We start from the raw sequence: 14,013 nt of genomic DNA on the forward strand, positions 1-14,013 counted from the left end.
ATTTTAGGCATACAGTTTTCTAAACTCCTGAAAACCTTGACCAACATTTTCTTTACTTTCTTTTTCTTTTTAAAAATATCTTTCTGTGAAAACAAATCATACAAAAATGCTGTTTTATGTTATTTTTATTAAAAAATCAAATAAAAAGGTATTAAGAACAGACCACCCACTTCCAAGTATTTAAAGCTAATTCTAAATCAATGATTTAAATTTTTTATAATTGAGCTATCAATAATATTTATTGTTTTTATTTACTGTAGAATAAAAAGGAAAATGACATTTGTTTATTGAGGAGCATTTTATGCATACAGTATTTGAAGAAATATATATTTATAAATATCTAAATAGATTATATGCATATTGAATAATAATATTTTAAAAAGACTTTCTCCTGGCTACATCACATAGGACAGTTCTTTCTCTATACTGACTTAAGTTAAATTATATAACATACTAAGTGGATTTTAATCAGAAATGGCATTGAATATTACAGTATGCTCTATTTACACTGGCATAAATATTAGTACTTTGAAATTTTTCCTTTTGGAAATTGTGGTTTCACGTTTATATTTGACATGTAGGAAGCACAGCTTGAAATAGGCAGCTCTTAGCAAAGAGCACAAGCAACATAAAACAACTGACATCTGAGCCCCAATTAATCATCATTTCATCTGGCAAGAGAAACCAACAGCCAAGTTCATACACAGCTACACAGCATGTTCTTGGAGATCTGGCCTGCTATTAAAACCAACACTAGATATAGTTCAGAGCTATCAAAAATATTTTCTATATGTTTTCCAATCCTGCTACCTCTCAACCACAAATAAAACAGCTAGAAATCCTGGGCTTAACACACAATGTGATGCAAACTTAAAACCCCAAATCTTTCTGCATTTAGTATTCTTGAATTTGGGAGAATGGAGATGAATGGGTGGATAAAGCGGTAAAGGCTAATATACTATTTATCTCTTTTTTTTTTTCAGGACTCGGAGACTCTGGACAAAATGGCCTGTACTGACTTATTTAGGCATAGGAATATTGCTTCACTCAGCCTGATTCAAATGGCAAGTGTCACCGAACAGGTACTGTCATTACTTCTAGACTAAGTGCCTGGCTTCCATTGGATTTATGTACCACTTTGGAACACTTGGTGATAGGAGCCCTGTCTGTGCATAGGCCTGACTTTGTTATGAAGTTTCTGGCTAGCACTGGAGACACCATCACTTCTTGGTACAATAATTTCCTCATCTTCAAGTTATATTCATTAGGACCTGAACCCCATCAGGGAGACAGAATGAAAGAATCTAAAAAATATCTGGACATTATTTTCTGGCAGCTAGGAATCATAGTGAAGCAATCCTAAACTGCTGAAATTTCTTCTCCTAGAGGGGTAGGAGTAATGAGAAGCTGCTAAAAAAAAGTTCTTGTTTTTTTTAATGATAGGCTTCATGTCTACCTCTCCAGGATATATGAGAATAATTTACAATCAAGGCAGGCTGTGGAAGAGAATGAACTGGCCATAGAATAACAGCAATATGGAAAAGATTCTCTGCATTGGAAAGGGGCACAATGAGCTGTAGCTTTGGGGAAGTCTGTGGGCCAGAGAGCAATTATTGCCATCATTTTAAGAATAATTTTATGTTCTCTGTGTGTGTGTGTGTGTGTTTAATGAGGAGATCACACTGACTGTAGAGAAAGGAGGCACATTTGGTGAGTTGAAACATGGGAATGGAACACAATAAGTATGATCTCAATTGAATCACCTATATTGGATAGTATGGGGTGATAATGCAGTTAGACTTATGATATTCAGAGTTACATTAGAAACACATGTAATACAAATGAATCATGGAGTGAAGTGTTGAAGTAATTTTATCACAGTGAACTGCTCCTTTTAAAATTAGTTTCTTTAGATTATAAGGGTTAAAATGCTTAAAAGTAAACACCACGGGAGGCAGTAGATTATAAGTCTCTTTCCTTTATCTTTCTCATCCACTCCAGCCTTATTTGTACAGAAGAATGTTAGTTTGGTTTATTCATTTAAAAAATATGCTTGTTCTTTTGTAAAACCGTGTACCAATGTACTGGGTATATATACACACACACACACACACACACACACACACACACACACACATACACACACACTCAAACACACAAACAAACATTCTTTTCTTTTGTTATTCACAAAAGCCTTTCATGGTGGATATTACCATCTCTATTTTAGAAATGCAAAACTGTTCTGCTAGGTGAGGAAACTTGTTCATAGTCATATGGTTAAAATGTATGGGCGAAATCAAAGTGTTTTGACTTCTAGTACCATGGCTAACCCCACACAATAGTCATACCCTCTATTGTGTGACTATAAACCTGAGGCTTCAAACACAGAAAGGCATCCAGGTGGAAAGTGAAAGAGGAACAGAAGCAAATGTTATGGTATACACCATAGACTGCCTAGTTGCTGTTAGCAGGAACTTTCTTTTTAACATAAATTTAAAACTAGGGTTGGGGAATATCCAGGTAGTTGTTAACTGGATGCCTGTCACATTTGCAAAAAGCTGGGTATCCGAAATATTCTTGACTTACTTTACTGGCCATATGGTTTCCCTGAGAAAGCATGAAGAAATAAAGGAACTCCTACATTGGACATCATTTTTGAATGATAAAAGAAAAATTGTTTTAGAATGGAGAAGTAATATACAAATTTTGGAAGAAAGTTACCCAATTATGTTATTATTAGATAGAGTGGAGGAAGGAAAAGCAGGATATAGTTATATATGCTTTGGAAAAATATTTTAAAAGTGGAGATATGTTTCACATAAACTAAGTTAAGACTCTAAAATGGAATATAGGAGGACTTGAAAAATAATTCATACAATACAGAATAGTCTCAAGAAGGAAGTGAAGATGGAAACTCTAAAGAATCCACTGGCTGCTAGGCTGTACTTGGGGGATTTTGGTTTTAGATGAACTAGTAACACAGAATGGGTGCTGTCTGTATGTATGTTGGGGGCATCCCCATATACAACATAAATGATTAACATGAGCCTATAAAAATAAGGGACATTAAAGCACAGAATGTGAAAATGCAGCAAAGTAATTTTTGTTGTTGCAATTGTTTTGTTTTAAAATTATGTTTCAGGAGAAGTTGTGGCAGGAAGATATAGAATCATCACATAGGAAAGTTGGTTCTACGTAAATAAAAGAAAGATGCTGCTCCATCTCTCTTGCTTTCTCATTCTCTCCATTGAGAATGGTTTCTAACATGGAAATGGTAGTACAAATAATATGAAAAGGTTACCACACACAAAAGTAGGAGAGAATACAAAAAAATGCCTGTAATCTTATGAATGGAATTCGTCCCCATTAATGAATTCTGGAAGAAGTTTCAGTTTATATTATAAATTTACTATCAATAATATTTGAAAAACACATAATGGGAGGACTCCAACAGGGTGAAAAGGGAGGAGGAATGACAAATTCAGGATATATAAATCAAGAAGAAATATAAATAAATAAGCATGATGTGCTTTGGTAATCTTCTAGAACAAAGTTGCTAACAGAGAGCGTGGAAACACTTAGAACTGAACAAGGAAATTACTAGGAATCAGCATGGGTTTAATAAGAGGGAATTTTACCAGGAGCCATCTTTTCAACATTAGATAAGGAAGAGTTGCAGGCTAGAGGACTATGACTTCAGTAAATTATTGGTGACATTACTTGGACTCTTGTGGGAAAGAGAAAGTGATAGGAGTTGGGTAACATACTTAAATATACTCCAAGACAGCAGCTTGGAAGAAAGTCTATATATAGTGGCTAAATAAAATTAAATTTGTATTAATACCATTGAAAAAAGTATAAATAAGCAGTAAAAGCCTTACATTGTAAAGATGAAAGAAGCCATGAAGATGATCTAAACCTTTTGTTTTATAGGTAAAGACACAGAAGCTCACAGGGTGAAGTGACTTTTCAAAATTTAGCAACCAATAGGCAGAAAGGCTAAGATTAGAGCTTAGTCCCTTGATTTTCTCTAAGGACTAGGTTCCTTCTCTGGAAACAAGGTGATATTATATAAAACAAGATGTAAATTGCTGAATTTAAGTTAAAACTACTCAGGTGAAGAAAGAAGAAAATACTAGAAAAAATGAAATGATAAATGCAAAATTGAATATTGCAGTTCAGCATGTGCCAGAAATCTGAGTGGATAAAGTCAAAGAAGGATTATTAAGTGGTTTATTCTGTTTAGATTCCAATTCAGAATTTCTCAAAAGTGCACAAGGAAAAGCTATTTCAGTTTTCCTGTTCTCTAAATTACTGTTTTCAGACTACCTTTTTGGGGGAAACCTTTTAAAGGTCCCTAGTATTTTCAATAGTCCTAATGTTTTTGTGCCAGCCACTGTTCTGATTGTTGTAGATGTCTTTTCTCATTTAACCCTCACGGTATTCTTATGAAATAGTTACTACCATATCTCATTTTATAGATTGAGTAACTAAGGCAAAGAGTGCATAGGGAGAGATCTTACCAAAGAACCCATAAGTGATAGGAATTCTGGGACCACTCACCATATTCATTTTTGCAATATTTATTCAGTCCATGCTGTAATCCAAGCTTATAATGGACTCCTCTCATTATAATGATGCATTGATATATTTTAAGTTATAAAGATCGTCTGCTTTTGTTCTAAAGCCATAAACTCCTTTATTTAAGGACTATGACCTATCATTTCTTGTTATCAAAAGTGTACTTTTTCATTTGTCAGTCTATACTTTGTGGTGGCTCCATAAACATTTGTTTACTGACTGACCATTGACAGAGATAACAATGATAGTCTAAGAAACTACTGGGAAATTTCCATGGAGAGGATGAAAGCTTCAAGCTGTAAGCATCAGTGTCATATTTGGTTTTGTGATTTATGTGAGAAACACAATGACCTAATAGCAGAACTAACTAGTTCCTAGGGTCTGAGAGGCTGCATGCAGGTAAGTGATGTTTAGCAGAAGCTCTTTCCATGTGTAGCATGTACTGTCATTTTATTTTCAATGTTCAAATACTATGAAGTGCCCATTTTCTTGATGGTTTGAATTTATCCAGGACTTAGGTGTGCAACGTTTTCATTGCAGACTATCAAGTCACAGATGTGACTATTTTTGCTCAAGAAGAAATGCTGGACTTGGTCAGATTTGATTATGTTTGCCAGCAGATGCGGTGTTCTAATATTAATATTTTTGTCTTTTTCCCATTGTTGTAGTTGTAAGCTGGTATAATTTAGAATGGGCTTTATCTGCAGTAGTTGTCCAACAAATCATTGTTAAATGTTAAACATCTGCCACCATCTTCCCAATATTTTTCCTTACAAATAAACTCAACTTTATGGTGAATCTCTGACTTACTATGATGTTCCTTCTGTCTAGAATGACCTTTACCACTTGTCTGCTCAGCTAATCCATTCAAGGCTTCCTTCCCTAAGGAGCCATTCTTAATGCCTGACTTCAGAATGACTTCTGTGCCCATTCTCTGAGCCTCTTTCATTCCTTCTTGTGTTTCTCTAATGGTACTAATAAAAATATGTGATGGTTTTTAGATTCTTCACTAAATTCTCCATTGGAGTGAGACATCTTGTTAATCTCTGAATTCTCAATGCCTCACAGAGGATAGAGGTGCTTCATAATATTTGTTAAATGGATTGATAAGTGAATTGATGTTTTGCTGTTCTACCATGTAACCTTTTCTAATTATATTGATGGGTTTGTGTGTGTATGTGTGTGTGCACGCATGTGCACGTGTACACATTGGGGGGAAGCTGGCCAGCAGCAGGCAATATGAAGTTATTCTGAAATATGACTGATAAATGATTTTACTATACAATATGGATCCTTAACTAATCATATTCATTTTTTTATTAAAATGAGATAACACATAAGACATGGAATTGGTTTAGACCCTCAGGAATCAACTCCTACCACTTGCTCACTTATTCTTGCTTTGGGAGTGTTTAAAACTTTATTTTTCCCACAATCAATAGACAATTGTGGAGTGATGCTACTGTAGACCTCCAAGCCATATTCATTCACTGATGGGAATTTTGAGTTAAATAATAATTTATTTGAGAGTTTTATTTCTCCTTACACTTTGTAACAAGCCATAGAGCCTTCTTTTTAGGATCCCAGGTGCCATGCTTTATTTCAGTGATGAGAGTGTATGTGTATGTGTGTGTGTGTGTCTATCCAAATTTCGCTTTTGTATAAGAATACCAGTCATATTGAAGTAGGGACCTACCCTACTTCAATATGACCTCATGCTAACCTAAGTACATAACAATGACACCATTTTTCAATAAAGTCACATTCTAAGGTACTGGGGGTTGGAACTTCCAATATTATGTTGATTACAAACTTTCAGTCTTTTACCACTGAGTATGACATTAACTGTATATTTTTAATATATGGCTTTTATTACACAAATATAGTTTCCTTCTATTTCTGTGTGTTGATTTATCACATGTTGTGCATTGTTTATCATGAAAGGTGCTGTGATCATGGGAGCAAAAAAAATATGAGCTATGAGAAAGACCTCAGGCAGTTTACTATGTTCTTTTCATGTCATAAAAAAAAAGAGAACACGAACTGGAAAATATCAGTCACTTGTGAGTCCCCACATCAGCTCCTTGTTCACTATTTCTATTCAGGATATACATGATGTATCAGTTTCAAACAGAGCTTTGTGCCTTCCATGCTGACACAATGCCAAATAATCTTTTTCAACAGAAGACAAAAACCCTGTGCACATGTAGAATCTGAAAGAAATGTTTCCAACTAAAGTGATTTTTTACCATGAGAATTATTTTCAAAAGTTTTACAGTTATTGGCTTCTGAGTTTGTGCTAATACATGAAAAGAAACAATAATAAATAGTTTTTATGAGGATGTATGCTTAGCTACAAAAATTCCAGATGGCAAAGAGGCATCAAATGCCCACTTTCAAGAAGAATGTTATTTACAGAGCTGAACTATATACATTTGAAACATAAACCATTGCTACTCTCCTGGGATCAGGAGGCTTGATAATAACTTTCATGGATTTGCCTTTGTATTCTCTGCTAATCACATATCTCTTTGGGGCTGTTTTCTAAGAATAAGTCTACACCTTTCATTGCTTTGTCACACATGTAGCACTGAATGTTTTGTTTAGTCCTTTTAATTAAATGCTTATATATGTGCCTGGAAGAGAACCATTGAGTTGCTGCACTTTGAACCATCTGCTACCTCATATCCCAGGTTATTACATAAAACGAGTTCTAGAAGTTGTGATGTTTAGAGACCTCAGTGCCCCTCCTATTCAGCTTATTCAAGTTGCACTATTAGCTGCATGAAATCTCAGATTGGCTTGTATTTTAAACTGGAACTGGAGGTGGTATATAGTTGAGAAAACTGCCTGAGGAATTCAAGCTGTTCACATCTTATGAGTTATCTGCCTATAAAGGATGCCAATCGTATTGTTATTGCTAAAAGATTAGTAAACAAATGAAAATTTGTTTCATTTTGTTTTGTTTTTGGTCACATTACCTGTAGCACGTCTGGGAATATTTTGCATGAAAACAATTGATGCCCATGTCCAATGACCAGGAATTAATGTTGATTTAAGAAATCATATAATGAAGTATAGCAAATACCAGTGTATGCAGTATAATCTGAAGAAGTCAACAATTCTTATGTGCCATGGGCCCCCCAAACACTTGGGTCAAAGATCCATATTGGTCATTGCCATTCAACAACGTGGCTCAGTCCCAGTGATTTCACATGGACATTCCAAACAAAGGACTCTTAATCATAATGGAAACCTTCAAAACTGGCTCAAAGTCATCCTGCTTTCCATTCCAGGTCTTCCTGGAAATCACTGCACTCAACTCCTGTGGTTTGTAACCAAGATTTTCAGACACTTTGATTTTCTTCATTTGAAACTGAAGGACTTATTAAATAGTAAGTTTGTTCATTCTGGCGTTTTCATAGCTCATGATTTAGGCTGAAATGATATGAAAATCACAAGGGATTTCTCGAATCATTTCATTTCAGGAGACTGGTATTATAAGAGATGTCATGTTTCTCACCATCACAATGCTGCTCCATGTTCAAGTGCCTAGCTTGTTCCCTTACTAACAAGGAGCTATCTCAGGAATAACTTTCTCTCCATCCAGATTTAGCAGGTACTTACAAGACAAATGAGAAGGTATTTTGCCCACTGAATTAGTCTGCATCAGCTCTTTGCTTCCCTTTCCCCCTATGCATTAGTTTTCAGGAGAAATCACAGAAGTGAAGTGGTTCAGATTCCAGTTCCTAACAACAGGATCAAAAAGTCTATGTCATATCTGGTGTCAAGCGTGTTTGTGTTTGCCAGCAACACCTGAAAAAGCATGACTTCCAGGGTGACTTGACATCAAAAGACCTGTTAGAAACACATCCTTTAGTGAGGCAGATATTGATTTTTGACAATGTCTCTTGAAGGTTTAACAGAGCCACAAGTTGAACAAATCTGTTATTTTTCTGTGATCCCTGAAGTCACTTATGTAGCAATAAAGAGAAATATAGCCTTATCAATAATAAGAGGCATGCCAATCTTTGTTGGTTGTTAACCAGAGGACAAAAGCTGTTGGGTAGAGCTGAGGGCTATAGCTTAATATTTCTTTAAATGTTTATCATTTATTTCTGAGGTTTTGGGGCAATAATTTAGGGCAAAGGTATATTCACCATATTATAGCAAACAGAATTGTGTTATTTATGGTTTTCTTGTTAACTACTGTCTATGTCAACAGAACTGTCAGACACATAGAAGCAAATAGTATTGAAGCAAAAGAAGCAAAAGTGCACAGGGTTGGAATCAGACAGGCCAGCACCGGAATCGAAGCTCCTTCCCTCACTAGCTGTGTGACCTTCGGCTAGTTATTTTAACTCCTTAAGCTGCAATGTCTGTATCTGTCAGAAGGAAATGATAGTAATCCATGGTTTATGAAGTTATGTAAGGATTAAATGAAAACATATGAAGCACTTAACTCATTGACGAACACATAGTAAATGTTCAAGAAGCAATAGAGAGGATGATAGCGGCTAATTCAGCACTCACTCATTCAGCAACTCTGATTGATGCTGATTATACAGGCACTATTATAAAATCTAGTTATTTTATTTTTTTTCTGGATGAGCAATGTACCCCTACAGTGCTCCAGAAAGTTGTAATTTGATGGGACACCAAGAAACATGGCTAATAATAAAATTTTAAGATATGTATGTGTACAAAAACACAGGTGAAGAGCAACTAATTATATTCAGATCAGTCATCACAGACCTCCATGTAGAGGTAACATATAGACATGATATTGAAAAATAAGTGGAATTTTTCCAGGCAGAGAAAGAAGAAAGGATGTTTTTACACAGAAAAGAGAACACAAATACAGAGATGGGAAAGTGCCTATTTGCTTTAATAGTATCAGATAGTTCCCTATTATTGGGGTACCCAGTGCCTCATAGGGATTAGAAGGTAAAAAAACATAGAGGGATTGTGGTGACACTACTAAGTATTTTATATGCAATTATAGGTATTTTGAACTTTATACTTTAAGACATAAAAAGCTATTAAAGTTTTTAATAAGGAAATGACATGACCAAAGTTATGTTTTAAAAAGCCATAGTGGATGATATCCAACTTGAAAGGAAAGAGTCAGCGAAGGGGAACCAGATGAGCAAAGTACTCATTTTGACCTAGGCTGTGGGTTCTTGAAAGCTAGGGACCATGTCATCTCAATAATGCTGAGTAAGCTGATAATATAAATATTGGAGCTTTAAAACAAATGGAGCCTACTTAAAACTATTTGATTTCATTGGTAGAAATTACTCAAATAATTACTCAAGTACTTATGTTTTTATTTGTTTTCCTCTTTGTGTCATTAGAAGTCACCTTGAATCCTTCCTGCAAAAAAGCAGGTCATAAATAATAATGGTTGTTGGAGAAAGGTATCTAGAAAACATGAAGAATATTCAAATTCCTAGAAGCATCTTAGAAAAGATAACACAAAAACTTTCTTTAATGTAAAAACAAGAGATGAAGGTCAGTTAAATAACCATTGGTAGCAGTTGAAATTTTCCGGATGGTATCAACCTGCATTTATTATTACATTCCTTTACTTTTTAATTTAGTTTAATTTTAGATCAAGGTGATACATGTACAGATTTGTTACGTGGGTATATTGTTTGATGTTACATTCCTTTAAATCTTGTATAAATGATATTTCTTAAAACTACTTTGTAAACTTAGGTAATATGTACTTAATACATATGTATATTTTTGTGTAGATGGAAGTTACTTTTTTATTGAGAAATTCTTAATAAATTTTAGATCATTTCTTTCAACCACATCTGTTTTCCATATTGGAAAAGCTTAATTGCCTGGTTTGCATCCTATGAAGCCTCATTTGTGAACCTTATGGCATCTACCCAAATTGGAGGCACAGCGCCTGGGAAAAAACAATGAGTCCCTTAGATAAACACCCTGAAAATTCAACCCTGTTAAGTGGTGGCAAATCTCTCAAGATGCTTTGCCATTCTGACCACGTGGCAAGGAAATCTGATCTACGTTTAAAATACAACTTTTAAAGGTGTTGGTTCTATTGAATTCTCCCCTGTATTGCAGTTCACTTTATTGGAATGTGAAGCCAAAGTGTTGGCAAGAATTAAAGCTTTGTTACCAGTAACAGAAGAATTTCCACAATATACCAGGTGGTGGTGTCAAAAATAGTGACACTACACTTTCAGTGTTCACAGTCCCACTGATAAGCCTCCTTGAAGTATTGTTTGTTTGGAGTTTAACTGCAGGTGTTTTGAAATTCTTAAATTCCCAAAGTCCACTATTTAGAAAGGTAACTTGTGAGTTTTCAACTGCATTTTCCATAGATCCGTAGCAGCACTTCTATTACATTAAATCAATGAATCTTCATTATTATAAACTGCTAACAATTACTCTTTCCCTATTGAAATACTAAACTTGAACACATCAATCCATGAAAAACGTACATATTTAATGGTAATTTGGAAAGAGAACTGTGTGTCATTAAGGCAAAATATTGTAGGTTTAACCAAAAGTTTCAAGAGTCCTATTTCAATTGGTTTACCTATTAATCTACAATCATAGCATAAAACACTGCTGCTATTTTAGGAATGTCAGTATTCTTGGCTTTTCATTGCATGACCTCCATCATAGATGCCTGATCTGCAATATAAGCCTGGTTCCCAGCATGAGCCATCCTATAGCCCTGTGAACAGTGGTCCTGATGGCAACTTCTTATCTTTCATGAGTTTTCAAATAAACACATGACAGAAGGGGAATTAATTAAGAAACAAATTAACCCCAATGCAAAGAGAAAAAATAATAGCATATCAGATGATTACCTCTGATGAGAAATTTCTACAATGAAGCAATGCTAACAAAAGCATTTTTAATTGCTATTGCTGGTGCCTCCCTCCCTGTGATAAAGTCCTTGAACAGCACTGCCCTTTCTTGGAGGAGGTGAAGTAGGAGCAATGGAGGGAGATTTCAAAACAATCAGTGTTGTGAGATTGCTTTAGAATGAAAAGTCTGGGAAGGAAATAAATAAAAAGATTCTGCCTGAGATAACTTTCGAGTTGGGTTTTTCTGCAGCTTAGACTGTGAGGGGGTGGTTGGTGTGGGAGGCAAGCGATCTGGATTCTCATGTTGATTTCACTACTTGTAAAGTGATAGAAACTTGAACTTGGGACATGACCTCTGTGAGTCTCAATTCCTCTTGAAACTGTTCCTTTTGGGCTGGAGATTTTGAAAGTAAAATAAATGAACAGATGAATAAATAAATATGTAAATAAAATATAATAGATAATGGTATCTACTAAAATGTTGGCTGCTAAGTATACAAGGTACCATGTTCTCGCTTTTCATGTATTTTCTTAACTCCCATGATAACCCAGTGAAAGAGGTACTACTACTACTATCTCCATGTTATTGGGTACACATGTGCATAAAGATGGCAGCAGTAGACACTGGGAACTACTGGGGGAGAAGGTAGGGATGGGTTCAAGGGCTGAAAAGCTACCCAGTGGATACCATGTTCGCTATCTGGGTGACAGGATCATTTGCACCACAAACCTCAGCAGCAAACAATATACCTATGTAACAAACCTACATATCTGGCCTTTGAATTGAAAATAAAAGTTGAAATCATAAAAAAAGTCTCAATGTTAGACAATGAGGGGTTAAGTAAATCCTAGTCAGTCGGCACAGGGTTTTAATCACTGTGTTGTAATTTTTTCAAGAAAGGCACACTAAAAATGTATACTTATAACATATCCCTGCTATGATCATTGTATTTGCAGTATTCAACTCCCTAAATGCAACTATCATTTTTACTATTTTGGTGATAGAGACACTGGTGATAGAGCAGTGAATGGATTTCTAATATTGTCGCTGTGCTTTCTTTGGGAATAGGATGATGTTCTCTCTGCCTTTGCATTAGCTATGAGCACAGCATCTGGCATAAATAGGCTGTCTGCATACTCTTCCTATGAAGAGACTGCATACAGTTATATTAGAGGACAGGCTGTAACATTCGAAATGGCCCTGACTGTCTAGTTGTGTTGAAACTTGAATGGTCTTCTCTGGAATAGTCTAAGGACAATTGAAATGGAACCCCTAGAGCTGCTGTCAAATCAGGCATCTGTGGCACATGTGTAAAGAATGGAGGTGAGGAAGATGGGGGCAATTTTGTCCCACATGCTTCCCTTGCAACATTGTCTATCTAACCCAGTCTTCCATTGCAGGAAAACTCTTATTTCTCATTTATGAGCATCCAGACTGGTCTAGAATAGGTGGGTCACGACTGCAACCCTTAATCCAAGATTCTTGTAAAGCTTTTCAGCCTTCTGGAAGTATAACAGTAGTTACCATCTTTCAGTTCTTATCAATTATAAGTAGGTAATCAAGTCTTTCAATTCATTCAAAAAGACTTACTTTCTACCTGGTTGAGACATTATTCTAGGTATCAGTAATATAAAGACAAAAAGACATGGTTCTTAAACTCAAGTGGCTTATAGTTAATGGAAAAATAAATATGCAAATTACAAATTATATTTACTTAGCAATGGAGGTGCATGTTTATGAAGTGAGTGCTTAGGAAAGGGTTCTCACAGGGATAGGGTTTGAGGGGAGGACTGGGAAAGTAGGATTTGGCAAGGCATGCAGACAGCTAAAGGACATTGCATTCTAGGTGGAAGAAACACTATGTTCCTTCATATATGAAAGACTGTGCAGATACCATCCTGTAGACTATGAGAAAGCAACTTTCCAGGAAGGCATCAAAGGCAGGCTTTCTGTTTATGTATATCTAGAGGTCTTTTTCCTGTTCAATCCCATTCCTTTCTGTTCATTCTGTTCTTCTTTCTGATCTCCCAGTACTTCTATTGTTAACTGATACTCAGATTTTACATTTGGGCCTGTTTTATGTATGATCTTGATATTTCAATTTGATTCTACATCCCTCAGATGCTCATAAGATGTCTACTATTTAAAATTTTTATTTTATGTTCCTTGTCAAGACTACACAATAACGTTCTATACAATAATGTTCTTGCTGTGTCTAATATATACATGCTTAATAAATGCTTATTTTCTGAGAACCCTAGTGATAATGTATAGGTAAATAAGATAATTCATGACTTTGGAAAAATACTAATACAATCAAGTGAAATAACAATTGACTGGAGTTCTGCTTCAAAGTGATCTTAATATGAAAGAGCCCATTATTTAATGTTTCTGCCCCATGTTTTAAATACTTTCTTTGCAATCACTTAAACCCTAATAGTGGAGTATTTTCATGGAGTAACATATAATTATAACATTAAGAAATGCCCTTAAATGCCATATACTTCAAATACTAATATGTGGCTGCAGTCTCTTCAGTAACTTTGCTTGAATAACTCCAGAAACAGAGGACTCACTTCC

General features: G+C 35.3%; 1 protein-coding gene across 2 annotated transcripts in view; it reads right to left on the reverse strand.

Annotated features, from left to right (window-relative positions):
• The window catches only part of GRM3 (glutamate metabotropic receptor 3), a 219,379-nt gene that overhangs the window by 75,842 nt on the left and 129,524 nt on the right, over nucleotides 1-14,013 (reverse strand). The window lies entirely within an intron of this gene.

This window comes from Cebus imitator, unplaced genomic scaffold (assembly GCF_001604975.1).
Source record: "Cebus imitator isolate Cc_AM_T3 unplaced genomic scaffold, Cebus_imitator-1.0 Scaffold26, whole genome shotgun sequence".
In the NCBI taxonomy this organism is placed as follows: domain Eukaryota; kingdom Metazoa; phylum Chordata; class Mammalia; order Primates; family Cebidae; genus Cebus; species Cebus imitator.